At 43.5% G+C, this 27,314-nt stretch overlaps 1 long non-coding RNA gene across 2 annotated transcripts; it reads right to left on the minus strand.

Moving 5' to 3' along the window:
* Positions 1-653: 653 nt before the first annotated feature.
* On the minus strand, positions 654-27,314 carry LOC133260384 (uncharacterized). Of its 2 annotated transcripts, none has more exons than XR_009740799.1 (4): positions 27,049-27,314; positions 14,653-14,898; positions 14,281-14,379; positions 654-2,813 (listed from the first exon to the last, which is right to left on the minus strand). It is a non-coding gene; the product is annotated as an uncharacterized LOC133260384 (long non-coding RNA). The 2 variants fall into 2 exon arrangements; XR_009740800.1 differs by lacking the exon at positions 27,049-27,314 and adding an exon at positions 26,165-26,499.

Below are 27,314 nucleotides of genomic sequence, written 5' to 3' on the forward strand. Positions count from 1 at the left end.
AGTAGTACATTCATAATAATTAATTAATTTTGACACATGATTATCACGCAAAGTTCATAAATTGTGTTACAGTCTGATTTTGCTGTTACGTATTACTACCCACATCATAGCATTGTTAGATAATACTACAATAAAGTACTTTGCAATTACATGCATGCTAAGTTGCTTCAGTCGTGTCTGACTCTTTGCAACCCCATGACCATAATCCACCAGGCTCCTCTGTCCATGGGATTCTCCAGGCAAGAATACTGGAGTGGGTTGCCGTTTCTCCAGGGGACCTTCCTGATCCAGGGATCAAACCCACATCTCTTGCATCAGCAGGCAGGTTCTTTACCACTAGCGCCACCAAAGTGTCTGGCAGATAGAAAACACTCAATGAATGTTTCGATGAATGATTTCAGTAGTCACATCTACAGACCAAAGTTTGCTCTGAAATGATCCTTAAAGCCCAACTTGAGTGTGTGTAGCGTCTTCTCTAAACAAGGACAACCGCAAAAACGGTCTCCAGATGGTACAGTGCCTAGCGCCGGTGTCCTCTCTGGGTGACTTTGCAGCTTGGGCTCTGACAATTTTCAGTTTAAAACAGCTACCCAGGAAGTGCCGATCCATGGCTCATCTCTTTAATTCTTCCCCTGTAAGGGAATACAGAGCAAGTGGCAAAAATGTTTGAGATTAATCCTAGAAATTGGACCAGTCTCATAGATGCTGGGTTTCCCTGATGGCTCAGCAGGTGAAGAATCCTCCTGCAACGCAGGAGACCCAAGAGATGCAGGTTCAATTCCTGAGTTGGGAAGATTCCTGGGAGAAGAAAATGGCAACCCACTCCAGTTTTCTTGCCTGGAAAATTCTATGGACAGAGGAGCCTGGTGGGCTACAGTCCATGGGGTTGCAAAGAGTCAGACTGAGCAATTAAGCATGCATGCATGCTTAATCAGCCACAAGGCATGGGGTGGGGGGGTGGGGGTGAGGAGGTTAAGTGTGAATGACCTCAGAATCACCGGCAGAACTTGTTACATAGACAAGGGGTGGGTTCCACTGTCAGAGACTCTGATTCCAGAGGTCTGACTCAGTGGTTCTTCCAAACAACAGTCCAGGTGATTCTGGGGCAGGTAATTCGGATAATTGTTGAGACATTGATCTTGTAGACTAAACGAAGGGGGTTGTGAAGGAATGTGGTTCTGATGTCAGACACTTCAAGTTTGAATCAGTTACCTAATCTGTGAGTCTTAGTTTTGTCATTTGTAAGAGTAATAAAACCCATTTTGCAGGATTATTATGAGTGTCAAATGCCTGGCATTCCCACAAGGGAATCTATAAGATGGGAAGAGGAGGCCTGTTGGGCAAACACATAAAAGTTTCAGGCTTCAGAATCCAGGTGCAGGGTGTATCTTGAAGACATGTGGGCTCTTTCCAAGCTTCTGTCTAGTTGTGGCAAGGGTTTAGTTGTCCCACAGCATGTGAGATCTTAGTTCGCCCAAACAGCAATTGTACCAGTGCCCCCGTGCACTGGATTCTTAACCACTGGACCACCAAGTAAGTCCCTCCTCTTGTGTTTTTTTAATATGGTACATATAGGAAGGGGGCTTCCCAGGTGACTCAGTGGTAAAGAACCCGCCTGCCAAGGCAGGAGACACAGGCTCAATCCCTGGGTCTGGAAGATCCCCTGGCGAAGGGCATGGCTACCCACTCCAGTATTCTTGCCTGGAGAATTCCATGGACAGAGTAGCCTGGTGGGCCACAGTCCATAGGGTCACAGAGAGTCTGACACAACTGAGCATGCACATAGATATATATGACAACGAATATGTGCTATGAAGGGAATCATCCAGAATGAAGAATATGTGACGGTGCAGAAGGAAGAGGAAATAATTAGGAAGGCTAAGTGCTAGAGACGGTGGTGGGAGCTGGACTCAGTGTGTCTGGGTCTTGCCAGGGAGCAAGGACCACAGAGGGTTGGAGCAGAGGGGAACAATTGTTGGGAGCTTTGTAGACTTGGCAGTGAAAGAAGAGGAAGTTCTCCTCTAATTATTTCTGTTTTCTCCATGAAAGTGAGAATGAGGGCGGAGATGGGAGAGATTGGAGAAGACAGGTGGTGAAATCACCCTTTGGGAGAATGGGACAAAAATTGACCAGAGAAATAAAGTTGAAAGGCTGTGTGTGTCTGAGAGCCCTCTTAAAAATGATGGCCCCCAATTTGAAGTGAGGTTACTCAACATTACTGAGTGCTCTTCTCCAGCCTTATTCAGCTCACTTGGTGTACAAGTCAAGAAGAGAGGGAGAGAGGGCAAGGGCTGATTGACACAGCGATCACGGATTCTAGGCTGAGCAGGAAAGTACATGCAGATAAGCACACGTCACATTCACCATCACCGCCGTCTTCGACTGCTGGAGCAGTTGTTACTTTCACTTGTGTTTTAAAGCTACGAAATAGAATTTACTACAAGACATAGCATTTTATTTGCTTTTAAAACTTATTTTTTATATCTATAAAGATATGAAAGACCTTGGGAAAACTGGATTTTTTTTAATCTGTCATGATAGGCTCCCGGGTTTTTTGTTGTTTTTTTTTATTTTGACAGAGTACAGATAAGACATAGGGAAGCCTGGGAACGACTTTCTCATGCAGTCTTCACCCACATAAGGGTCAGTTTCTGAGAAACCATGTGCTCTGCTGATGAACAACTCAGGTAGCGGTGGGAGGCAGATCTGGCCTCCAAGCCACTTTCCATCACTGACTGACTCTAGCCAGGTTCCTTCACTTTTTCACCCCAGTCTTCTCAGTCATGTAATCAGGAAACAGTAGCATGTACCTCCTAGAATGGCAATAAGGATTAAGTAAGAAAATCCATGTAAAGTGCCTAGCAAAGTGCCTGGTATATACCAAACATTCAGTAAAAGATAATCCTATTCTTCTATTAGATACTGACTTTCCCAGTCTCCCTTGTGCCCAAGAATGTCTAATTGACCTTGTTATGGCTTATGAGAGATAAAGAGAAGTCATCTGAGAGGCTTCTGAATTTTTTTTTTTTTTGGTTTCCTATAAAGGAGGCAGACATGATATAATACACATAAGAGTCCCCAACCTGCATATGCACACACACACACACACACACACACACACACTTTCTTTCATCTTTCTTCCTTGAATTGAGATGAAATGCTTGGAGTTGTGGTAGCTATTTTGTGATAAACATGAAGGCAACAGTCAAAAGCTAAAGACAGAAAAGCTGAAATGAAGAATTGACCCTAGATCCTTGATAAGACCCAGAGCTGATGAACCAACCTCAGAATGCTCTTCAGAGTTTTTAAGTGAAATAATAAATGCTTGAGTATTTAAGCCACTATTAATTAATTGCCACAGGACTTCCCTGATGGTCCATGGCTCAGACTCTGAACTCCCAATGCAGGGGGAAAGTTCCATCCCTGGTCAGGGACCTAGATCCCACATGCTGTAACTAAGAGTTTGCATGCTGTGACTAGGAATCCGCATGCCACAACTAAAGATACCAAATGCAGCAACAAAGATCAAAGATCTCGCGTGCTGCAACTAAGACCCAGCACAGCCAAATAAATATTTTTAAAGAATTAAAAAATCACATGTACCCCCATGGTGGATTCATGTCAATGTATGGCAAAACCAATACAATATTGTAAAGTAAAAAAAAATAATAATAATACTAAATTAATTGATTAAATAAAATAAAAAATCAATCATCACTCACAGCCTAAAGCATCCCTAATTGATTCAATAATATTGTCTATTAGGATTTATTCCAAGCTCCCATCATTGTTCCTTTTTTGACTTGGAGCAGGGAGTCACATCTCTGAGCACCAACTGGGCATTATGAGAGGCAGTACTTAAACCAGGTCATCCACAGTAATGTTGAGCTAACCTATTATTTTCCATAAAGTCCTCCTCTACAAAGGCTCCAGTAAATGATGTCAGATTCGTGATCTCCAAAGAAGATTTAGCTTCGGGACCAGGGACCAGGCTTGATCACTCAAGAGCTTTTGAGTAGCAGAGTTTTATTAAAGTATAAAAGGGACAGAGAAAGCTTCTGACATAGACATCAGAAGGGGGACGGAGGGTGCCCCAGTTGCTAGTCTTAGCAAGGCCTTATATACTTTTACCAGACCCACTCCCACAACATACATCTTAAGATAACAACATTAGTCAGAAGATTCTATTGTTATATTGACAAAGACAAAGCAATGTAGAAAAAAGTTTGTCCTTTTCTTCTGCTTGAGAGCCCCAGACCCCTGTCTCTTTCTCAAGGGCCCCGGACTCCTTATCAACCTACCTAAGGATGAACTCTCTCACCAACACGATCAGCAAATGAGGGGCTCTTAGCCCTGCATGACTCAAAAATGCTTCTCAGAGATTCCTCCTTATGATACCATATTTGCAGTCCCCCTGGACCAATCCCAAGTTTCATGTGTCTCATATCATATTAACACTATTCTCACTATTCTGGGTCATTTCCTGGGTATTCTAGTCTGCTTCAAAAGAAAATAGAAAATTTTTCATAATATTTTCAAAATAGAAAGTTTTTCAATAGAAAAACTTCTAATTCTGAGAACCAGGTTCCACAATTGCCCACAAGGGCAGAGAGATGTGAACATGTGAGCAAACACACAGAAACTAAACACAGTGCTTACTTAGCACAAGGGCTGGTCACAGTGGTCTCTCAATGAAAGGCCACTGTTATTACCACGGTCATGACCATTACCAGTATATAACACAGTGGTTGTCACTTCTAAAGTCAGCTCCTCCACAAAGGAAGGAAAGCCCTGTCCTTCCAAGTCCACCCACCCTCTGTGACTTAAAGATCAGGACTTCTTCTGAGGTGGTGTGTTCCCAGGGCAGGAGGGGAATCCCAGGTGCTGGTAAGTGAGCAGGTACCTGATAGGTTACATGAAGAAAGAGGCGGGACTTAGACTGACCATTCAGAAGATGAGTCAGAGCCATGGTGAAGAATCACACCCTATCTTCCCAACCTGGGCTGAAAGTCAAGATGAATTTTGCATTATTCATCACCCAACAAGTATTTATTGAGGTACATGGCAAGTGCTCAAAATTGTACTGTAAAATTCCCCTAGAAAACAAGGGAGACAGTGAGATATATCCTGCAGAGGGGGTTTATGGCTTGATTAAAGGCATTTATTCCAGGAAAACATCCTCAGGTCTCGGCCATTCACTTTCCCGGAATTCTAACTGAGGTACTAAGCTGGAAGATCCCCAAAGATACACAGCAAGCTTCCAATGTGCTCTCCTCTAACACATACACTGCACCTCTAAACAAGCCAGTCCAAGGCAACTAAATGATGATGTGGTGGGACTCCCCTTTATTTGGGGCCAAAGCAATAAGCAACCTCCTTGTGCTCTGGTCTCTGCTCTGCCCCGGTGGGGAAACACCACAGTGCCTGAAGTAGTGCAAGAGGGCAGGACCACAGCCAGGACTCCTGCATCTCCATTGGCAAACCACCCCACCACCTCCACCACTGAGTTGCTGCACAACTACAGGAGGATCACAGAGCCTCCCTGGACCGCCATCGCCCATCTCCCTAAGTGCCAAGTGAAGGGGCTGAAATCAATGACTTCTGTGATGGTTATTTTCACATGTCAATGTGGCTAGGCCATGGTGCCCAGGTATGTGGTCAAACATTATTCTAGATGTTTATGTGAGGGTGTTTTGGGTGAGACTAAGCTTTAATCTGTGGACTTTGATAAAAAAACAAACGTATGGATACCAAGATGGGAAGGGGAGTATGGAATGGATTGGGAAGAGATTGGGAGTGACCTATATATACTGTTATGTATAAAATAGGGCTTCCCAGGTGGCACAATGGACTTCGAGTAAAGCAGATTCACTTCCCCAAGCAAGAGGGAATTCTGCGAGCAAATGGCCTTTGGACTCAAACTCATCTCTTCCTAGGTCTCCAGCCTGCCAGCTTACCCTGTAGATTTATTTTATACTCTTTCTGAGCCCATAATTATAAGAGCCAATTCCTTTTTTTTTTAAGTATATATGTATATATGTGTGTGTCTATGTTAGATATAATACGTATATGTATGAATGTGTGGTTGTTTGTTGGTTGTTTCTCTAGAGAATCGTAACTAATACACTCCCCCAAACACTTTTCTAGTTCTAAGATGCTGGAGTCTGACTGGTGGCAGAGGGGAAGGTGGGGGCCTATTTCTCAGGCTGTGGCTCCCCAGGGCCGGGATGTCAAAATGATCAGGACAATGTCCTCTTTCAGGAGGACTTATGCAATGGGCCTCCTCAGCACAGCAATAAATGCCAGCAGTTCCAGAACTGGGACACTATGTACTGTGGGGTACAGACAGAGATAAATTGATATGAATCCAGCCAAGAGGAATCCAAGGTAGGATGTTAGGCAGCCCACCAGGTTTGCCATCCACTGTCAGGACCTCCCCAGATACTCACTGCATTAAGATGCTGTTACCTCAGAGGCAGGAAGAAAGGTTTTTTGGTGTTTTTGTGTGTGTGTGTGTGATGGATGAGGTGTTGCTGTACAGCAGTGTCTGCTGTAGAGTAGACAAAGAGCCTGCCTCTGCGAGACAGAACTGGGGGAAGGAAGAGGGAGGGAGAGCAGACTGATACTGAAACCCATCTGAAGACCACAGCATCAGAAGCACCTGCCCCACACCAGCTGTCATCTGGATGCTCTGGGACTGTTTCAAGGCTATTTAACAACTCCAGGCAGATCCCAGCCATGGCTTTCAGAACTGGAGAGGCCACAGGTGGGAGATGGCAGCTCACTCTCAAGCTCCACTGCAGTCTCTTCTTCCTCCTTAAGTCCTGTGTGTCCTGTGTCCCATCCAAGGCCCTCTTCTCTTCCATTCTACACCCTTCTATGTTGTCCCAAAACTTCACCCCTCCTGTTCTGCTGTGCTCCTGAGCAGAGCTGCCAGAGAATGCAAGCATCATGAGAGCAAAGACAGTCACCTCCTGTTCTCTGCTATGCCCCCAACACCTGGAACAGCTTCTGGACCATAATCAGTGATTAATAAATATCTGTTTATTAATCTATGAATTGATGAATGAACTGCACACAGCCACGTGTAGACATCTCCACTTGGGCTCTCCTGGACTGAGCGTGTATAAAACCAAACACTTGATTTTCCCTCAAAACCTGGGATCGTCTCTCCACCACCCATTTTCTTGCTAAGACCTGACATCTGGGCATCACCCTAATCTCCTTTGCTCTCTTATCACCTCCCAATTTCAATGAGTCTCCAAGTTCTAATCTTCTTAATATTTCTTACGTGTTCAGTTTTCTCTTCCTTCACCTAGAATGAGGAAGGAGGCACCATCATTCCTTTTGTAGTATAGTCATCTGTTGACCTTTCTGCTTTAGCAATCAGCCATGTGACAGCAAAGCCCTAAAGTTCTGACATTTATCTGTATGCGTGACGGGGTGGTGGTAGAGGAGGTAGTTCCCAGAATCTGAATACTCCCTTCTTATTTGCAGAAAATCCTCCACTAAGTGAGAGACAGTGAAAAGCCAGGCCTCTGACTTCCCCAACAGAAGTCAAGGGAGCCATCGTACTCTCCCTGCAGTCATGATCACATGACTTGGCCCCAACCAAACAGAGGCCTCCTCCCCAGGAATAAAAATCTGGGGGGAGGAAAGCAAAGAGGGAGGTTCACTCAGAACTTTTCCGTGCTCCAGCCTTCGTGGGGGCTGTCCCAGCAGGGTGGCGCTGGCAGTGAGTCCTAACCAGCAGACTGCCCCTGGGGTAGGCCCTGGGCTGTGTTCTCTGCAGCCTGGCTCCCTTGGCCCTGCCTGCTGCCCAATTCCTGCTCTCCATCACTCTGAGAAGTGAGCAGTAGTCTTCTGACACATCCCTCTTATTCATAAGTTTATTGGAATCAGTTTCTGGGCTATAGCTAAGAACTCTGATGGCCAAACCTCGTGTTGCCTGTCCTAAACTCCAGCATCTAACAGAGTGCTTGGTTGTTGTTGCTGTTGTTTAGTGGCTCAGTGTGTCCATCTGTTTGTGACCGCATGGATTATATCCCACCAGGCTCCTCTGTCCATGCTATTTCCCAAGCAAGAATACTGGAATGGGTTGCTATTTCCTTCTCCAGGGGATCTTCCCTACCCAGGGATGGGACCCATGTCTCCTTCATTGGAAGGTGGATTCTTTACCACCAAGCCACCAGGGAGGCCCAGAGTGCCTGGCAGCTAACAGGTAATGTGTTCAGTTCAGTTTAGTTCAGTCGCTCAGTCGTGTCTGACTCTTGGTGACCCCATGAATCACAGCATGCTAGGCCTCCCTGTCCATCACTAACTCCCGGAGTTTACCCAAACTCATGTCCATCAAGTTGGTGATGCCATCCAGCTATCTCATCCTCTGTCATCCTCTTCTCCTACTGCCCCCAATCCCTCCCAGCATCAGAGTCTTTTCCAATGAGTCAACTCTTCGCATGAGGTGGCCAAAGTATTGGAGTTTCAGCCTCAGCATCAGTCCTTCCAAGAACACCCAGGACTGATCTCCTTTAGAATGGACTGGTTGGATCTCCTTGCAGTCCAAGGGACTCTCAAGAGTCTTCTCCAACACCACAGTTCAAAAGCATCAATTCTTCAGCGCTCAGCTTTCTTCACAGTCCAACTCTCACATCCATACATGACCACTGGAAAAACCATAGCCTTGACTAGACGGACCTTTGTTGGCAAAGTAACGTCTCTGCTTTTGAATATGCTATCTAGGTTGGTTATAACTTTCCTTCCAAGGAGTAAGTGTCTTTTAATTTCATGGCTGCAATCACCATCTGCAGTGATTTTGGAGCCCAGAAAAATAAAGTCTGACACTGTTTCCACTGTTTCTCCATCTATTTGCCATGAAGTGATGGGACCGGATGCCATGATCTTAGTTTTCTGAATGTTGAGCTTTAAGCCAACTTTTTCACTCTGCTCTTTCACTTTCATCAAGAGGCTCTTTAGTTCCTCACTTTCTGCCATAAGGGTGGTGTCATCTGCATATCTGAGGTTATTGATATTTCTCCCAGCAATCTTGATTCCAGCTTGTGCTTCTTCCAGCCCAGCATTTCTCATGATGTACATGATGTACAATATGAAAAAGTAATGGATTAGGGATGAATTAAAGGAGGAAGAAAGGAAGCAAGGGAAGGAGGGGAGAGAGAGGAAGGAAAGACAACCATTCTTATTCATTTTTGCCCTTTGGCAACTTCTCAGGTGAGCTTGGGAGTAGGGAGAGAAAGGCTGGGACACTGTGGACCACTCTAAGTATATGAGCTTCAGTGGGATGCATGCTGCTTGTTTGTTTTGTGGTTTTATTTTGTTGGGTTATGTTTTGTTTTGTTTTTCAGCACTAGAATTCTCCTCCCTCTTCACTGGCTGTATCTGGAAGTCCTTAGGAAGTGTGAGAAAATGTACCATCCCAAATTCTGAGAAATCACTAGCAATCAGGCAATAAGTTGACAGCCAAGTACAACAGTGACTCCAGTATGACTCCCTGAGCCGGGAAAGCAAGGCAAGGAAGGAGTAGAACCTGTGCGATTGTGGAGAGAGAATAGGAAACTGAGATTCTGGGAAGGCACATAAATAGAGCTTGTAAAATGCCCATGCTTTATGAAAACCAGCTGAGAGTATAAATAACTTTTCCAAAAACCATTCTGCCATTCCCTTGGACACAGTAATTACACATCTAAGCACCTATCTTAATGAAGCAATCAGAGATATGGACACGTGTATCACAACTACTGAAGCCCGAGCACCAGAAGTCTGTGCTTTCTGCAACAAGAGAAGCCACCGCAGTGAGAGCCCGTGCACCGCAACTAGGGAATAATCCCCTCCAGCAGCAACTGGAGAAAGCCCAAGAGCAGCACCATGGCCCAGAGCATCCATAAATAAATAAAATAAAAACAAAATATGGACAACAGGGAATTCTCTGGTGGTCCAGTGGTTAAGACTCCATGCTTTCAACGCAGGGGGCATGAGTTTAATTCCTGTCTGAGAACTAAGATCCCACATGCCACATGGCCAAAAAATAAAAAGAAATATGGGAAGATTTTATGTATAAGAATCATCACTTTAATATTATTTATAACTAGAAAAACAACATTAAGAAAATAGCTGAGTAATACATGTCTCTTTGATACAATGGAACATTAGGCAGGCATTAAAAATAATGTTCACAAAGGGGTCTTAAAAGTTACAAGAAAATGTGGTGACATAATGTTATATGGAAAAGACATGGGAAAGGAGCATCTCTTCAGTAAATGGTGTTAGTAAAACTAGACATCCATGTGCAAAAGAATAAAATTAGACCACCATCTCATACCATACACAAAATTAAAATAGATTAAAGACTTGAATGTAATACCTGAAATCATAAAACTAAGAGAAGAAAACATAAATGACAATCTCCTTGATATCAATCTTGGTGATGATTTTTTGGATTTGATACTGAAAGCCCAGGCAACAAAAGCAAAAATAAACAAGTAGGGCTGCCTTAAAGTACAAGCTTCTGCACAGCAAAGAAGCCATTAACAAAATGAAAAGGCAAGCTATCAAATGGGAGAAGATATTTGCAAGTCATATATCTGATAAGGGGTTAATAAAAGATGCCTACTCCTTGGCAGAGAAGTTATGACCAATCTAGACAGCATATTAAGAACCAGAGACATTTCTTTGCTGACAAAGGTCCATCTGGTCAAAACTATGGTTTTTCCAGTAGTCATGTATAGATGTGAGAGTTGGACCATAAAGAAAGCTGAGCACCGAAGAATTCATACTTTTGAACTGTGGTGCTGTAGAAGACTCTCGAGAGTCCGTTGGACTGCAAGGAGATCCAACCAGTCCATCCTAAAGGAAGTCCTGAATATTCATTGGAAGGACTGATGCTGAAGCTGAAGCTCCAATACTTAGGTCACCTGATGTGAAGAACTGACTCACTGGAAAAGTCCCCGATGCTGGGAAAGATTGAAGGCAGGAGCAGGGGACGACAGAGGATGAGATGGTTGGATGATGTCACTGACTCAGTGGACATGAGTTTGAGCAAGCTCTGGGAGGTGGTGATGGACAGGAAAGTCTGGCATGCTGCAGTCCATGTGGTCGCAGAAAGTCGAACACAACTGAGCGACTGGACTGAACTGAACTGATTCAAAATATATAAAGAACTCATACAACTCAACAGCAAAAACAAACAATCCCATTTTAAAATGGGAAGAGAATAGACATTTTACAAAGACATATAGATGGCCAATAGACACATGCAAAGGTGCTCAATGTCACTAATTATTGGAGAAATGCAAGGCAAAACAACATTGAGATCACTTCACATCTACCGGAATGGCCATTATCAAAAAGACAAGAAATAACAAGCGTTGGCAAGGATTTGGAGTAAAGAAATCACTTGTGCACTGCTGGTGGGAATGTAAATTGGTGAAGCCGCTGTGGAAAACACTATGGAGATTCCTCAAAAAAACTAAAAACAGAACTACTATATGATCCAATAATTCCATTTCTGAGTGTTTATCCAAGGCAAACAAAAACAGTAACTCAAAAAGATAAACGCACCCCCCTATTCACTGCAGCATTATTTACAACACCAAGACATGGAAGCCACCAAAGTGTTTATCATTGGATGAATAGATAAAGAAAATGTGCTATATGTTTATAATGGAATATTATTCAGCCATAAAAAGAAGGAAATCTTGCCATTTGCAACACCGTGGATGAAACTTGAGGACATTGTGCTAAGTGAAATAAGTGAGACAGAAACAGACTGATACCATATGGTCTTACTTATACGTGAAATTAGGGAAAAAAAACTGAACTCATCAACAGGGAAGAGATTGGTAGTTATCAGAGATGAGGGTGGGGAGCAAAATGAACGAAGGCTGTCAAAAAGTACAAACTTTTAGTTATAAAATTAATGTGCAGCATGCTGACTATAGTAATATTGTGTTGCATATTTGAAAGCTGCTAAGAATACAGATCTTAAAAGTTCTCATTGTATAAACAAAAATTGTAACCATGTATGGTGATGGATGTTAACTAGACTAATTGTGTTCATCATTTCACAATATATACAAATGTCTAATCATCACATTGTACACCTGAAACTAATATAATGTTGTATGTCAATTATGTCTCAACTTCAAAAGTAATAAAATACAATTTAATAAAGAAAAGATGCATGTAAAATAATGAATAGAGCATGGTCACAAACAAAGAAAAATACCTACATGGGAACAAAGACTGAGAAGAAATGATCAAAATGTTATCAGGGGTTGTCTCTACATAATGGAATTATGTAACTTTCTATAGTTCTCTACAATGGGTCAATATTAATTTGTTGATCAAGAAAAAGGACATACAGTAAAATCCTGGAGTTAAAAATGAAAATTAGATCACCAATGCTATATTTTGTTTTCAGGTTTTTCATTATTTTATCTATTTATTTCTTTATTTTAATTGTATGTGTGGCTGCCCTGGGTCTCTGTTGCTGTGCACGGGCTTTCTCTGGTTGCAGCAAGCAGGAGCTCCTCTCTAGTTGCAGTGCGCTGGCTTCTCACTATGGCTTCTCTTGTTGCTGAGCACAAGCTCTGGAACACAGGCTCAGCAGTTGTGGTACATGGGCTTAGTTGCCCTGTGGCATGTGGGATCTTTCTGGACCAAGGATCAAACCCATGTCCCCCGAGTTGGCAGGTGGATTCCCAACCACTGGATCCCCCAGGGAAGTCCTCATATTTTGCATTTAATTCAGAGCTTTTGGGTTGATTCTGAGGCTAAAGAAGCCCTACCTTCTGCCCAATCACCTTACCTGCCACCTGCCACCTTCCTCTCAGGTGAAGTTTGAAGGGAAGTTTCTGCCATCTCCTGGCACACAGTCCCCTCCTTTCCCCTTATGATTCTAGCCTGTTTCTCTCACCGAAACTTCACCCCTACCTTCTCAGATCTTTAGTTTGGATTCATTAACCTGGCCCACGGGTGACGCGTCTTCTAAGGAGCTACTCTCTCAGGTAGGTGTGTCTCTACAAGGATGCGACAAAATAACCCATTTTCAGTGACTAGGACGTGTGGCATGTGTCACAACCATCCACCACTTGAAAACTTTGGGATGACAACCCATAATTTAGCAAGACTCATCAGTTCCTCCTAAACCCTCTGTCTGAACTCTGAGGAGTTGCTACAGGTTTATTCACTCATAGGTCCAGCACCTTAGCCCATCTAATGTGGAGAAACAGTTATGCACATCCTGTCACAGAATTAATATATTTCCTCATCAAATACACAGTTGCTCTTTACTCAGTATAATATCACAACCTTTGTATTAATCTCAGTTTCTCCTTGCAACAACATATTCTTCTTGCAACAACATATTCTTCTTGCAATAAATGTTAGAACAAAGCTCATATAATTAAATACCCTTGTCACTAAACTATTATACAGCCAAGATCAACTACTCATCAGGTCTGCTCCAGCTTGTTCTGAAATTGTACATAAAATAGACTGTTAGTGTTAATCGCCTCAGTAAAAATAATATTTATAATATAATAGCAATGGCTCATTATGTGCCAAGCACCGTACCAGACTCATAATACCCTTTAATGTTCACAAGAACCCATACAGAAACTGAGCCACAGAGAGGCTGAATACCTTGCCCCACATCACACAACTAAAAACAGTGGAGCTGGGCAGGCTTTCTCAGAGCACCCTAAGTACCCGCTTCCCCTTTCACGGGTTCTATTCCATCATCCCAACTGTGTCTCCAAAAGAGAAATAGTTCTTATCCCCAACAAACAGCACTCTTGAACTTCTGCTTTTGGTATACTAAGATTCTCTCTGTTTTGCAACTCAAAATTAACTGTTCTAAAACCTCACACCTTCATGTCTCCGGTGTTTTTATTTTTTCAACTTAAGTATCCATCTCATTTTCTAATGTTATTCTTATGCATTATTTTTAGCATTTTTAGAAAGTTTTCTAAGAGCTGAATCCCCTCTCTTAACATATTTTTACATTTTAAAAAGCCTACCTAGAGGAAGCAGACTAGAATCATTCTAGGAGCTGGGTACATGGTCAAGTAAATATTATTTTAATAAATGGGAAAAAAATTAATGAAGCCAAGAATATGCATGGTGGAATTTGGTTTGTTGGCAGCAGTCTACTAAAGAAGATATTTCTGAGTTATCTTCCAGGGAAAGCAAAACAAATCAAAACAGAAACTAGTGCTCTTGCCACTTTTTCAGGCTCGGGAAATGGGAACCCATGGAAATTTCTACCTAATGATTTGACCGGCCAGGAATTCACCCTGTCTGCTTTCAAAGGGTTGTCCTCCGAGGTCTGGCTGTGATAAAAGTGGCAACCATCAAGAAGTGACTCTGAAAAGAGAAGAATGAGACAGGAAAAGAAAGGTAGTAGGTCATGTGACTGCTAAATGTCAACTACAATTGCAAGATGCCAAGAACTATTGTCCAACTGATAAGATATCATAAGTCAAAAAATAAACATGTGACAACATTTAGGTTTATGCTTGTAACCATAATGTTAATTTATAAAAATTAACATTTGAAGATGATGGGTGAATGTGCACCTCTAGGAAGTGGGGTGGTGAGGTCAGGAGAGAGCAAAAAGCTTTTTTATCTCACATATACCTTCTATACTATCTGAAATCTTAAACAAGGAATAGGTATTGCTATTGTTCTTCAGTCGCTCAGTTGTGTCCAACTCTTTGCCACCCCATGGACTGCAGCACGCCAGTCTTCCCTGTCCTTCCCTATCTCCCAGAGTTTGCTCAGACTCATGTCTGTTGAGTTGATAATGCTATCCAACCATCTCATCCTCTGTTGCTCCCTTCTCTTGCCGTCAATTTTTCCCAGCATCAGGGTCTTTTGTTGTGGCTATAATAGAAAAATAAAATGGTCAAAAATTACAATAATGTATATATACATATAATATATATCTATCTATATATGTGTATACATGTGCATATACATGGAAACATGCCTGCCATGAATATATGCACATGTATGTATATACATACATCTTCTCAAATATTCTTTTTTCCTTAGGGTGGTTTGTAAAGCTCATGTGGGTACCTGTTTTCACCTCATCAACTTCTGTATGCTTTCCAAAAAAAATGAGTGAACCAAAACTTTTAGTCAAAGATCCTTCTATTTAGATAAAGAATAAAAACACCCTTTCCACTGACATTCACAGAGAAGCTACGATTACTAGAAGGCAAGGTGCTAGGCGTCGAGATGCAGGGATGAATAACTCCAAGGGTTTCTGATTAAGATGAGGGTAAAAAGTGCAAATGGCTAACCATGATGATAATACAAATACAGTAAGTGGTAAAACTGAAGAAAAGAGCTCAAGAACTCCAGATGATGGCAAAAAGAGCATCAATCACAGGTGTGAGCTCTTCCTTGGTGGAGAGGGGAAGTGTCTGGAAGGCAGAGAGTTTGCAGTTACTTTCACTTGTCCTGAAGTTTGGGAGCTGAAAGACACCCACCTCAGTTCTCCCCATTTGTCATCCTGTTCCAGCCAACTCTAGGCCAAAGCAGAGGCCAGGATCCAGACACAAAGAAATCCTTTCCCTCCCTCTGCCACTCTACAGCCGGTTTATCTTAGGAGACAGGAAACTAGAAGACTTTCTGAGTCTCCCTAGAGCCTAGATCCCCAGAACTCTGGGCTGACATGTGAATCTCATTCTTTTCCAGGAACTGAGGGCCTCTGAAAACAAGAGGCATACAGACCACCCCTTGCTTATGAGAAGTTGTGGAACCCTCCCTAGTAACCAGTGACGCACAATCTGGTGCTTCCATTGTCTGCTCATCAGATTGGCAGAATTGTCAAAGACTGGGCAAATTTATGTTGTTGAGGGTGCAAGATAAAGGACACACCCACTCATTGCCGGTTGGGGTAGAAACTGGCTTAACCTCTTGGAAGGGCAGGTGGAAGCAACTCCATTAAGTTCACATGCAAACCCACAACTGACAACCCCACAAGGACATCTTTGCAGAAAGATATATGGACAAAACGCTAACGTGGATGCTTGTTATAGCAGAACATTGTAAACCACTGAAATGACAATCAATGAAGATACAGTTAAATTGATGGCAACATATCTATCTTAGGGAATACCAAGTGCAACAATTAAAAACAATAAGGCAGATCTCCTTGTCTTGTCACAGGTAGGATGACAAGCAAAGAATGCAAGTGTCATAGAGGTACAGGGTGTGATCTGACCTGTATTTTTAAAAATAGATGTGTTTGTGTGAATTCAAGTGTCAGAGAAAGTGTCCCTTGTTGTCTAAAATTTTATTACATGTATTCATATTTCACTTACTGAATTTTTATAGTGAAAGAAAAATAAGAATATTTTAAAATTCCTATTTCACTTATTGAATTTTTTAAAGCAAAAGAAAGAGTATTTTAAAATATGACAAGAGAAAGTGGAAATAATTTTTTTCTCTCTTTTTTGCTGTGCCATGTGGCATATGGGATCTCCCCTGACCAGGGATTGTTCCCCCTGCATTGGGAGTGTGGAGTCTTAACCACTGAACTGCTGGGGAAGTCCCAAGAATTTTTAAGTCAGGGGAGACCAGTGGGCTGCCCAGAACTCTAAGTGGTGAATTCAGCACAGTTCAGGTATTTGTCTTCAGCCCAACAGGCTAAGCAGACTTTGCTATACCAGACCTGAGTGGTTTAACCTCCCAGCAGCAAATTCAAAGTAGCTAAGCTTAGTGGTGACTGATGGAGAAATACGGACTTGTCACCTACAGCGAGGTGTCTCAACCTCCGCACTGTTGACTTTGGGGGCTGGGTGACTGTCGTATGTGGCGGTGACATCATGACACGTGTAGCAGAATTCCTGGCCTCTATCCTCCAGATGCCAGTATCACATCTCTCCCCCAATTGTGACAACCAAAAATGTCTCTAGATGGTGCCAAATGTCCCCTGTGGGGGTGTTGCCAGAATCGTCCCCAGCTGAGAGCCACTGATTTACAGCGAGAAATGTAACTGCCAGGAAAGCCAGATGCTGCTCTGCAGGAAAATGACAAGAGCAACTGAACTACAACGGAAGGTCGCTAGGAGAGCAGGAAGTCAGGACAAAGGCAGTTAAAAAAAAAATAAGAAAATATGATTTAAATATCTGATGACTTTGACCTAGGACAGCCTCACACTCTCCAGAGGAATCTCTGTCTCTGGACAGTGACCTTGGTTGGGCACTGCAAGCTCTTTCCCCTCTGACCCACACTAACTAATGGTTCCCCTTTGATCAGCACTTTTATCCCCTCAGAGAACCAATGTGGTCCATTGTGTGAACAGTCCTTAAACAGACCCATGACCTTGAATGACACAGGCGTGTAAACCCATAGAAGCAGGTGACCTCTGAGGGCAACAGAGCTCCAAATGCTCCACCACAATCGCATCCTTGCTTTGAAACTGTTTCATCTTAAAACTCTATATGAGTTTGCAACTATACTTCAATTAAAAACATAAATCTAGGTAAGAATCTGAGGAAAAAAAAAAACTCTATATGACTTTGCCTTCTGCTCTGCCTTATATGCATGTTTTTATTTTAATAAAAAGCAAATACATTTCCCAAATCCTAAATAGTAAACTTCGGGACATCATGTTGCCGACGAAGGTCAATATAGTCAAAACTACGGTTTTTCCAGTAGTCGTGTACAGATGTGAGAGTTGAACCATAAAAAAGCCTGAACACCAAAGAATTGATGCTTTCAAACTGTGGTAGTGGAGAACACTCTTGAGAGTCCCTTGGACTGCAAGGAGATCAAACCACTCAATCCTAAAGGAAATCAACCCTGAATATTTACTGGAAGGACTGATGCTGAAGCTCCAATACTTTGGCTACTTGATACAAAGAGCTGACATTGGGAAAGACCCTGAAGCTGGGAAAGATTGAGAGCAGGAGGAGAAGGGAGCATCAAAGGATGAGACGGTTGGATGGCATCACCGATGTAATGGACATGAGCTTCAGCAAACTCTGGGAGATAGTGAAGGACAGAGAAGCCTAGCACGCTGCAGTTCATGGGTTGCAGAATCACTCAACATAGTGACCGAACAACAACAAACTTTGGGAAGCTACACAAGTTTCTCCTGTGGCTTCATGCTTTCCCAGGCACCTGCCAAGGTATAAAGTATAGACAACTTCCTGCTGTTTCCTCATCTCATCCAAGGAGAATATTTCCATGAGCTTGAAAAAGGTTCAAAGTTGCTTGGGGAATCTTCTTTCTTGAGGGCACCTTGTGCATCTATCTGACCTCCACAAGTGTACTGTTTACACTCCCGGGTCCAAGGAAAGCCCTTTCACGGTCACCTGTACTGAGTAGCTCACAGCCTCTGCAGCAGCTGAGCTCCAACAGCAACACAGACAAGAAAATGACGTGCTAAGCTTTCTCTGTCTCCAGTAGAATTCTAGTTAAGACAAATGCTGTATGATTTCATTCACTCATTTAAAATTTTTTAAATAAAGCATTTAAAAGCTAAATGAACAAACCAAACCATACAAAAATGAACACATAGATACGAAGAACAGAGCAGTGGTTATCAGAGGGGAACAGGGATGGGGGAAGAGAAAAATGGTTAAAGAGGGTCAATTGTATGGTGACAGAAACTAAACCTTTGATGAGCACGCTATAGTCTATATAGAAGTTAAAATATAATATCGTACACATCAAACATATAAAATGTTATAAACCAATTAAAAAAAATACAACCAAGTGACTCGTTTTAAGCAATACTGCTTCTTGAGTTTTTTGTTTTGTTTTGTTTTGTTTTTTTTGTAGAAATTTCTCTTAGCAAGAAAGAAATTGGGGTGGGGAGGTTGGTACATGGGAGACTCTATTTCTAAACCAGACTTCCTTGGAATTTTATTTTCTCTTATCTGAGGGATTTTGTGTTTTAATGTAGGGTCAGAGGGCAGGTTAAATATAGTATATTTCAATCATGGCTCATTTAAAGCATGTGTCAAGACTGGCTTTTGCAGGGGATAGAGCACTCATGGTTGAAGAAAAACCACAGCAGGGGAGCTGCTCAGGAAATGCTGAGCTCCTTCCGTCTGTTCTCAGGTCACAGAGTTGGACCCTGCAGTCTGGGACGGGTCTAAGATGTTCTGAGACAAACACTTTGGAGGTTTCAGTCATGACTTCATCAACCTCACTTTAATGTCATTTGGAAGCCTACATTTTTTTTTTCGTGTTCCCATCTCTCCTCATCCAATCCCTTCTTTATTTATATGCCATAAATACAGAATCTGAGAAAGGACAGAACTAGTCACATCCGTTTCCTCTGATTCTTCCCAGAACTGGGATGGAGTTTCATGTCTTACTGTTGCCTCCCTTGCCAATTCTATATGTGATTTTGATGTACTTTCATCATTAATTGTTTCTTGGTAGAACAAGATTTTCTGTTTTTACAATTTCCCTGAAAAATGACTAAGAGAAATGGGCTATGGATCTTCACCTTTTCTTCCCTTCAGAATATTTTTCAAAGACTCAAATATCCATCCTCGTATTCTCGTCAGTAATTGGAAACCCTCTTGAAAGTTAGCTTGGTGGAGAGATAAGCAAGGCATTGATTCCTGCAATTTCTAGGCCCATGGGAAAAAAAAAGCCACACCAGGGACTATTTACACAGGCTGGAGGCAGAGAGAAATGAGAAGCATAGTTCTGCAAAAAGGGGTTTCATGTTAAGAAAAGTAAAGACCAGCATGAATTAGGCTGTATGTCAGAGCAGAAAAGCAACCCAGTCCACTTCAGCCTAGAAGGAGAAATCAGACCAAAAGAAGGCCACACTGAGATTTCCCAGGGGTGCAGGTTTGATCCTTGGCTAGAGAGCTAAGATCTCACATGCCTCCTGGCCAAAAAGCCAAAACATAAAACAGAAGCAATATTGTAATAAATTCAACAAAGACTTTTTAAAAAAAAATGGTCCACATCAAAAACAAGTCTTAAAAAAAAGGTCATACCAGGATGGAGCCAGAAACACATGAGGATTAAGGATGTCTGTTTTGGACACGGGCAACTTGGGTTTGAACCAGCTGTGCCACTGTATTAACTACAAGTGACTTAGGCTCTCTCTGCTTTAATTCCTTACATGTGAAATGGGGGCAAAAGCATTGCTTCATTCAGCAAGTGTTAATGAATACCTAGTATACATCAGGCACCCTTCTCGATGCTGGGAGGTGGGGAGGGGACAATGGAGGGTAAAACGTTCATGATCACTGCTCTTGGGGAATTTACATCCCAGGGAGGAGTGATGAGAACACAGAACAACAGAGGATGATTTCTGTAACAAATGCTATAAAGAAAACCAAACAGGATGATGTGACAGAAATCGGTGGGAGAAAGAGGGCAGTGAAACATTAGAACAAACAGGTGGCTGATGGGTGAAGGATGGAAACAAACCAGCCATGTGAAGATGAGGAGAAGCACATTCAGGCAGAACCTGCTTTCAGAGGGCATTCCATAAGGACTCAATGAGATAAAGTGTGGAAAATCTTAGTGCAGCACCAGACACAACAAATGGAAGTTACTCAACAGACGGAGGCAACCATTATGATTCAGAGGCCTTGGGAAATTCCCCGAGTCGGGGCATGAGGAAGCTGGGTGAGGGAATGACAAGGGCATCAGGGAGGAAACTGAAGCCAAAGGGTTGACGGTGTATCCTCAGCCATGCAGGCCAGATGGAACAAAGGAGTCAGGGGAGGCCTGTGAAGGGCACCAGGACTAACTGCAGAGCTCAGCCCCATCCAGAAGGGGCAGCTGGGCACACTCCACTTCCCTCAGTTGCCCTCATCCCTGTGACTCGTCCTTCTGGTCTGCACACAGCAGGACTCTCAGCTCACCCTACCCATGCAGCTCCCCTCCTATACCTGGGAGGCCTCTGTCCCATCTGGTCTGGACACTTGGACAGGAGGTGGGCAAACAAGTCAGACAGCATCCGCCTAATCTCCTGTTTTATAGATAAGGAAGCTGGGGCCCAGGGAGGTGATAAGATACTAATGGGAATCACAGCTCCTCTCTCAAACTTGACTCCAGCTTGTGCCTCCCTCAGTCAAGGAGGTTGTCTTTTTCCACCTTGGCTCTCCCTGTGTCTGTCCTGTAGCTCAAGGGATGGCATGAACAGAGCAGCAGGGATAGGGGGATCACCTGCCCAGCCAACCAACCCTGGTTATCCATGAGGTCACTGGTGCCACAGTGAACTATCCCCAACACCCAGAGAATGAAGCTCCAGGGCACCTAGTTTTCAGAACTGTGAGAAGAATCTTATGGCAGGTCATGGGGATGGTGAGGAGACCATGATACCATTATCAACCATTGTCATAATGGTTGATAATACCATTATGGTATTATCAACATTGAGGGTACTCGTTGAGCAGGCCATGTACATAGCAGGGCAGGACGGTGGGGACCAGCAGTAGAAAACACATCTGGTCATAGGAACAATTCAATCATCCAAAGAGTATTAATGGTACCACCTCAAACACAGAGCTGCAGGGACTTCCATGGTGGTCCAGTGGTTAAGAATCCACCTTCCAATACAGAGAAGGCAGGTTCGAACCCTGGTTGGGGAACTAAGATCCCACATGCAGCAGGGCAACTAAGCCCAGGCATCAAAACAAGGGAAGCCCGTGCCCTGCAACGATGAGCCGGCACCACAATGAAGACCCGGTGCAGCCAAAATTTAAAAATTAAAGAACAAAAACATGGAACTACAGAAAGCAAGAGAAATAGTGACATCCCCTTCCATTTGAAAACCGCTTTCTTGTCCCACCCAGATGGCTTACAGAGGAGACAACCACAGACCAAGGAAGTTAACTCAGATGTTGTGATCCCCCATGCCCTGCTCTCATGAAGTCAAAGCCCATGATACTGGAGTACGCCTTCCATGGATGAGGAACACAAAGTTCCCATCCATGAAACCATGAGGCAACAGCACCACACACACAGGCCCACCCCAAGAGGACCTGCTGGTCAGGGCTCTGGACTTCTGAACCACTTATACTTCCTGGATGACACCATGCACTTTTCATCTGCAGACTTTGTAAATACTCTTTCCTTTGCCTGAAATCCTATTCCTCCTGTCTCTCCCCAACATGAACCTCATTTTCCTGGCTAAATCTTATTTATTTTGTCACAACGTAAATATCACCTCCTCCAGGAAGTCTTCAGGCTTCCCTGATAGCTCAGACTGTAAAGAATCCATCTACAATGCAGGAGACCTGGGTTCAATTCCCAGGTTGGGAAGATCCCCTGGAAAAAGGAATGGCAACCCACTCCAGTATTCTTGCCTGGAGAATCCCCATGGACAGAGGAGCCTGGCAGGCTACAGTTCATGGGGTTGCAAAGAGTTGGACACGACTGAGCAATTAACACAACCACAAGCAACCAGGAGGTCTTCTCTGACACTCATGGTTGGTCCTCCATCCATGTGCCTCCCTGGTACCAGATGCCTCTTAGAGCACTCACCAACCACACTGTCGTGCAATGGCTTGATTGAGTTTCTGTTGCATTATGTTACACTACATTCCATGATGGCACAGGCTATGTCGTATTTGCTGGTATATCCCCGGGCCTCGACATGCACTTGACCGGTGGTCATCTACAGAACCATGAACAAGAGCAGAGCCCTGCCCTCTCAGGGCTCGCAGTGTGGACACTCACAGCCCAGGATGTCTATTCCACAGCACACTCACCCTGAGAGCCCCAGGCCTCTTATGGCTGTCTTGCTCCCTCTTTTAGGAATCTCTACCCTCCCTCATTGTCAACAACTCCATGTTAGTCAGATGGGATCTGGATAATGCCAACCCGCTCTGGAGCCAGCCAGCTCCTCGCTGCAGACTGGGCACCAGTCCATCAGATTTTCTCCCCTCCACTGGCATGAGAGGCCCAAAGGCAGCCAGAAAAAATCAGCCTTGGGAATATTTGGCCTTTCCAGGCCCTTGGGATTAGAGTACAAAACTCTGGTCCAGGGAGACAAGCTAACCACCGTTTCCCCTATTGATTGGTGGGAACTCCTTGCATTCATTTAGCTACCTGGACCCACTAGTTTCTCTCTCTCTCATTCTCCCAGTCGTATCACCATTTGTAGATTAACTTCTATTTTTTGTGGCAAGTCTATGTATAGGCTATGGTGCGCCTTTTGGGGTGTCTGCTGGGTCAAGAAGATCCCCTGGAGAAGGAAATAGCAACCCACTCCAGTATTCTTGCCTGGAGAATCCCTTGGACAGAGGACCCTGACAGGCTATAATCCACAGGGTCTCAAAGAGTTGGAAATGACTGAAGTGACTTAGCATGCACACATGCTTAGTTTATATGACTCCTTAAGCTCAGAAGGTAAAGAATCTGCCTCCAATGCAGGAGAACCAGATTCAATCCCTGGGTCAGAAAGATCCCCTGGAGTAGGAAATGGCAACTTACTCCAGTATGCTTGCCTGGGAAATCCCGTGGACAGAGGAGCCTGGTGGGCTACAGTCCATGAGGTCGCAAAGAGTCGGACACAACTGAGCAACTGAGCACACACACACTGTTATGAGGCGTGCTGAAAACTCACACCTCTCCCCACCCCCAAAAAATGGACAGTGACCTGAACAGTCTGAAGCATGACCTAGATTCATTAACACAGAGAGAAGAGTTCAAATATCAGGGGAAATAAATAGAGGTAAGCCTAAGAAAGAGAAGGAGTGAAGATAGCTAGACGGGGGTAGAACTAAGAACAATTCTCTTCGGCCATGTATTCTGACATAGAATACCAGGAACATAGGAGGCAGAAAGCTGAACAAGGGTACCCCCAAAGTCTTGCATGAAAGCCAGAGAAAGATGTGCGCCAGTGGATCCAGCAGTGGTGTGCTGACCAACGCTTAACAACCACTCTCGGGGGAAAGCCCTGGTCGCTAGTGCGTGCCCATTTCTGGAGTGTAAATACTCCCACCATGGCTGATTTCGAGTTACCAGTAGCAGAGCTGGGAAGAAATGCTCACAACTTGCACTCTTGAACCAGCCCTAACATACCCCTGGCCAGCCAGGTAACCTGAGTGGGTTTTGCAGTCTGGGGCATCCAGGAACCCTAGGTGTTTAACATTCACACTTAATCTTTGCCATATATATTAATAATAATTAATAGCACTATCTGTGAATTAACATTCTACATGTGGGGGTGGGGGGAGGTCATTTGTACCCTACCCTCCCTGCCTCCCCAGGAACGTGAATCCCAAAGAGGATGTGTCTGGACGGCTGGAGAAGCTACCAAAAGTCATGGAGAATATTTGGGCAGGGAGGAGAGATGAGGTTGCTCGTGTTGACAGTGGAACTTTGGAAAAAGAACAAAGATGCTTAAAAGGGGAATTCTTTTTAAGTTTTGCTTTGTAGTATGTATTATCATCCTCCAGATTTCCCCCAAGTAATCTTGAGTAAAGTCGGCATTTTTTTTTTTCACTAAAACTTTTGGAATTCAATTTGATCTGAGGAAGGATCCAGTAAGGTGCTGAGTTTGGTCTCAAGGTGGGTATAGGGTGAGAGAAGGGGCTGCGCAAAGGGGCCCAGTCACATTAAGCAGATGGAAAATAACAGTAGTAGCACATAACAATAACATAATAATACCAACACTGCTTGCTGAGCACCAACCACATGTCTGGTTCTGCTCCACTTGCTTTATGAATATTAACATATTTCATCTCACAACATCCCTGTGTGGTAGGAACTCTACAGATTAGCAACTGGTTTGAGCCCAAACAGGCTGGTAGCAAAGCCCAAGCTCAACTGATTATTATACTACCTCTCTGGGTAGTATATGGAATACAGTGTATATTTTAATCTTTTTATTCATTCTACTCTTTTTTAGAACAGGAGAAATACTAATAACCTCAGATATGCAGATGACACCACCCTTAATGCAGAAAGAGAAGAGGAACTAAAGAGCCTCCTGATGAAAGGGAAAGAGGAAACTGAAAAAGTTGGCTTAAAACTCAACATTCAAAAACCTAAGATCATGGCATCTGGTCCCATCATTTCATGGCAAATAGATAGGGAAACAATGGAAACAGGGACAGACTTCATTTTCTTGAGCTCCAAAATCACTGCAGATGGTGACTGCAGTCATGAAATTAAAAGATACTTGCTGCTTGGAAGAAAAGCTATGACAAAACTAGTCAGCATATTAAAAAGCAGAGACGTTACTTTGCCAACAAAGGTTCATCTAGTCAAAGCTATGGTTTTTCCAGTAGTCACGTATGGATACGAAAGTTGGACCACAAAGAAAGCTGAGCACCAAAGAATTGATGCTTTTGAACTGTGGTGTTAGAGAATATTCTTGAGAGTCCCTTGGACTGCAAGGAGATCAAACCAGTCAATCCTAAAAGAAATCTACCTTGAATATTCATTGGAAGGACTGATACTGGAACTGAAGCTCCAATACTTTGGCCACCTGATGCGAAGAACTGATTCACTGGAAAAGACCTTGATGCTGGGAGGGATTGGGGGCAGGAGGAGAAGGGGACGACAGAGGATGAGATGGCTGGGTGGCATCACCAACTCAATGAGCAAGAGTTTGAGCAAACTCCAGGAGTTGGTGATGGTCAGGGAAGCCTGGTGTGCTGCAGTCCATGGGATTGCAAAGAGCTGGACACGACTGAGTGACTGAACTGAACTCTTTTTTACCGAAGAATAGTTTATTTACAGTATTATATTAGTTTCAGGTGTACAACATAGTGGCTCAATATTTTGTAGATTATACTCCATTTAAAGTTATTATAAAATATTGACTATATGCCATACAGTGTATCTTTTTAGAGAAATTGTCTATATTTCAATACAGAACCCCTTAGAGCTCTGTGGTTAGGATATTTGAACAGATATTCCCAGGAGAGGGACTTCTCTGGTGGTCCAGTGGCTGAGACTCTGTGCTCCCAATGCTGGGGGTCTGGGTTCAATCCCTGGTCAGGGACCTGGATTCCACATGCCACAACCAAGGGTTCACATGCTGCTATTAAATATCCCACATGCTGTAGTGAAGATCAAGGGTCCCATGTGCCACAACTAACAGCCAGCACAGCCAAATTAAAAGAAAAAAAAAAATATATATATATATATATATATATATATATATATTCCCAGGAAAGCTAGAAACCTAATGTACCTTTTGGTAAGCATTCCTTTGAAGAGAAAATGAGACCTTTACATGGACTGTAAGGGAGAGAGGGGGTTTCAGTCATCAATCACAGCTCTGGATACCATCTCTCGGAGGCTCCTGAAATCACTGCAGAAATGCATTGTGCACCAGCTGCATCCAATTCAATTCAACAGACATTATTAAGCACCCTTTGAGGGCTACTCTGTGCATCGCACCCAGCCAGAGGGGCGGGGCCAGGAGCGGAGTGGAGAAGCAGGCACACCCTCACCTCTGTGACGGGAGAGGGACGTGCGTGCGTGCGTGCGTGCGTGCGGGGCAACTAAGTGAGTGAGGCTCAGCACGTGACACAGGCATCATGAGAAACTTCATAGGATGATAAAGTCAGGGCTCGTCTTCGAGGGATTCCAGTAGGGTACAGGTGAAGGGAGAGTGAGGGAGTTCCAGGGAGGGTGGTGGGGGGAGCCCGAAAAGTGCAGAGGTGGCGCAGACAAGGGAAAGAGTGGGACCATGAGCCTGAGGAGGAAGCTTTAGGCACTGAAATCAGATGCTGTTCTCCGGAGTTCACAGTCTTCTCCACGTTATTATTATCTTTTAATTGAAATGTTCTTAATTTTTTTGTTGTTGTTTTTTGGCTGTGCCACTCAGCATGTGGTATCTGAGCTCCCCAACCAGGGATCAAACTCTCACTCCTTGCCTTGGAAACTCAGAAACTCAGAGTCCTAACCACTAGACCACCAAGGAAGTCCCTCTCCACATGATTTTATAATTTAAATATGAGATGAAGAGGTTAAAGTTATCATGAAAGCCTAAAAGATCAACAGGACTATGTTCATCCTGACCAAATAAAGAGCACCTTAAAACAGAATGAAACATAATAATACTTCACTAACCTTAACTCATGATGATGAATAATGAACCAGCTGGTCGAGGCTTAAAATTTCCAAGGCAGCGCAGAGTTACTGTGTGCAGGTCAGTATCTAAGTACCTCCAGCCCTTTCCCCTGCTCCTCCCTCTCAATTTTTCCATCCTTCCCCCAGTTCAGATCTTAAAGCCCCACAACTCTGAATTCCTTCCCTCTGGTCCTCTCCAGGTTGCATTTTCCTGATTGTGTCTTTTCTATCAAAAAATCATGTCTTTCCTGTCTTCTGTGTTCCAG

This window comes from Bos javanicus, chromosome 14 (genome assembly GCF_032452875.1).
Source record: "Bos javanicus breed banteng chromosome 14, ARS-OSU_banteng_1.0, whole genome shotgun sequence".
Classification (NCBI taxonomy): domain Eukaryota; kingdom Metazoa; phylum Chordata; class Mammalia; order Artiodactyla; family Bovidae; genus Bos; species Bos javanicus.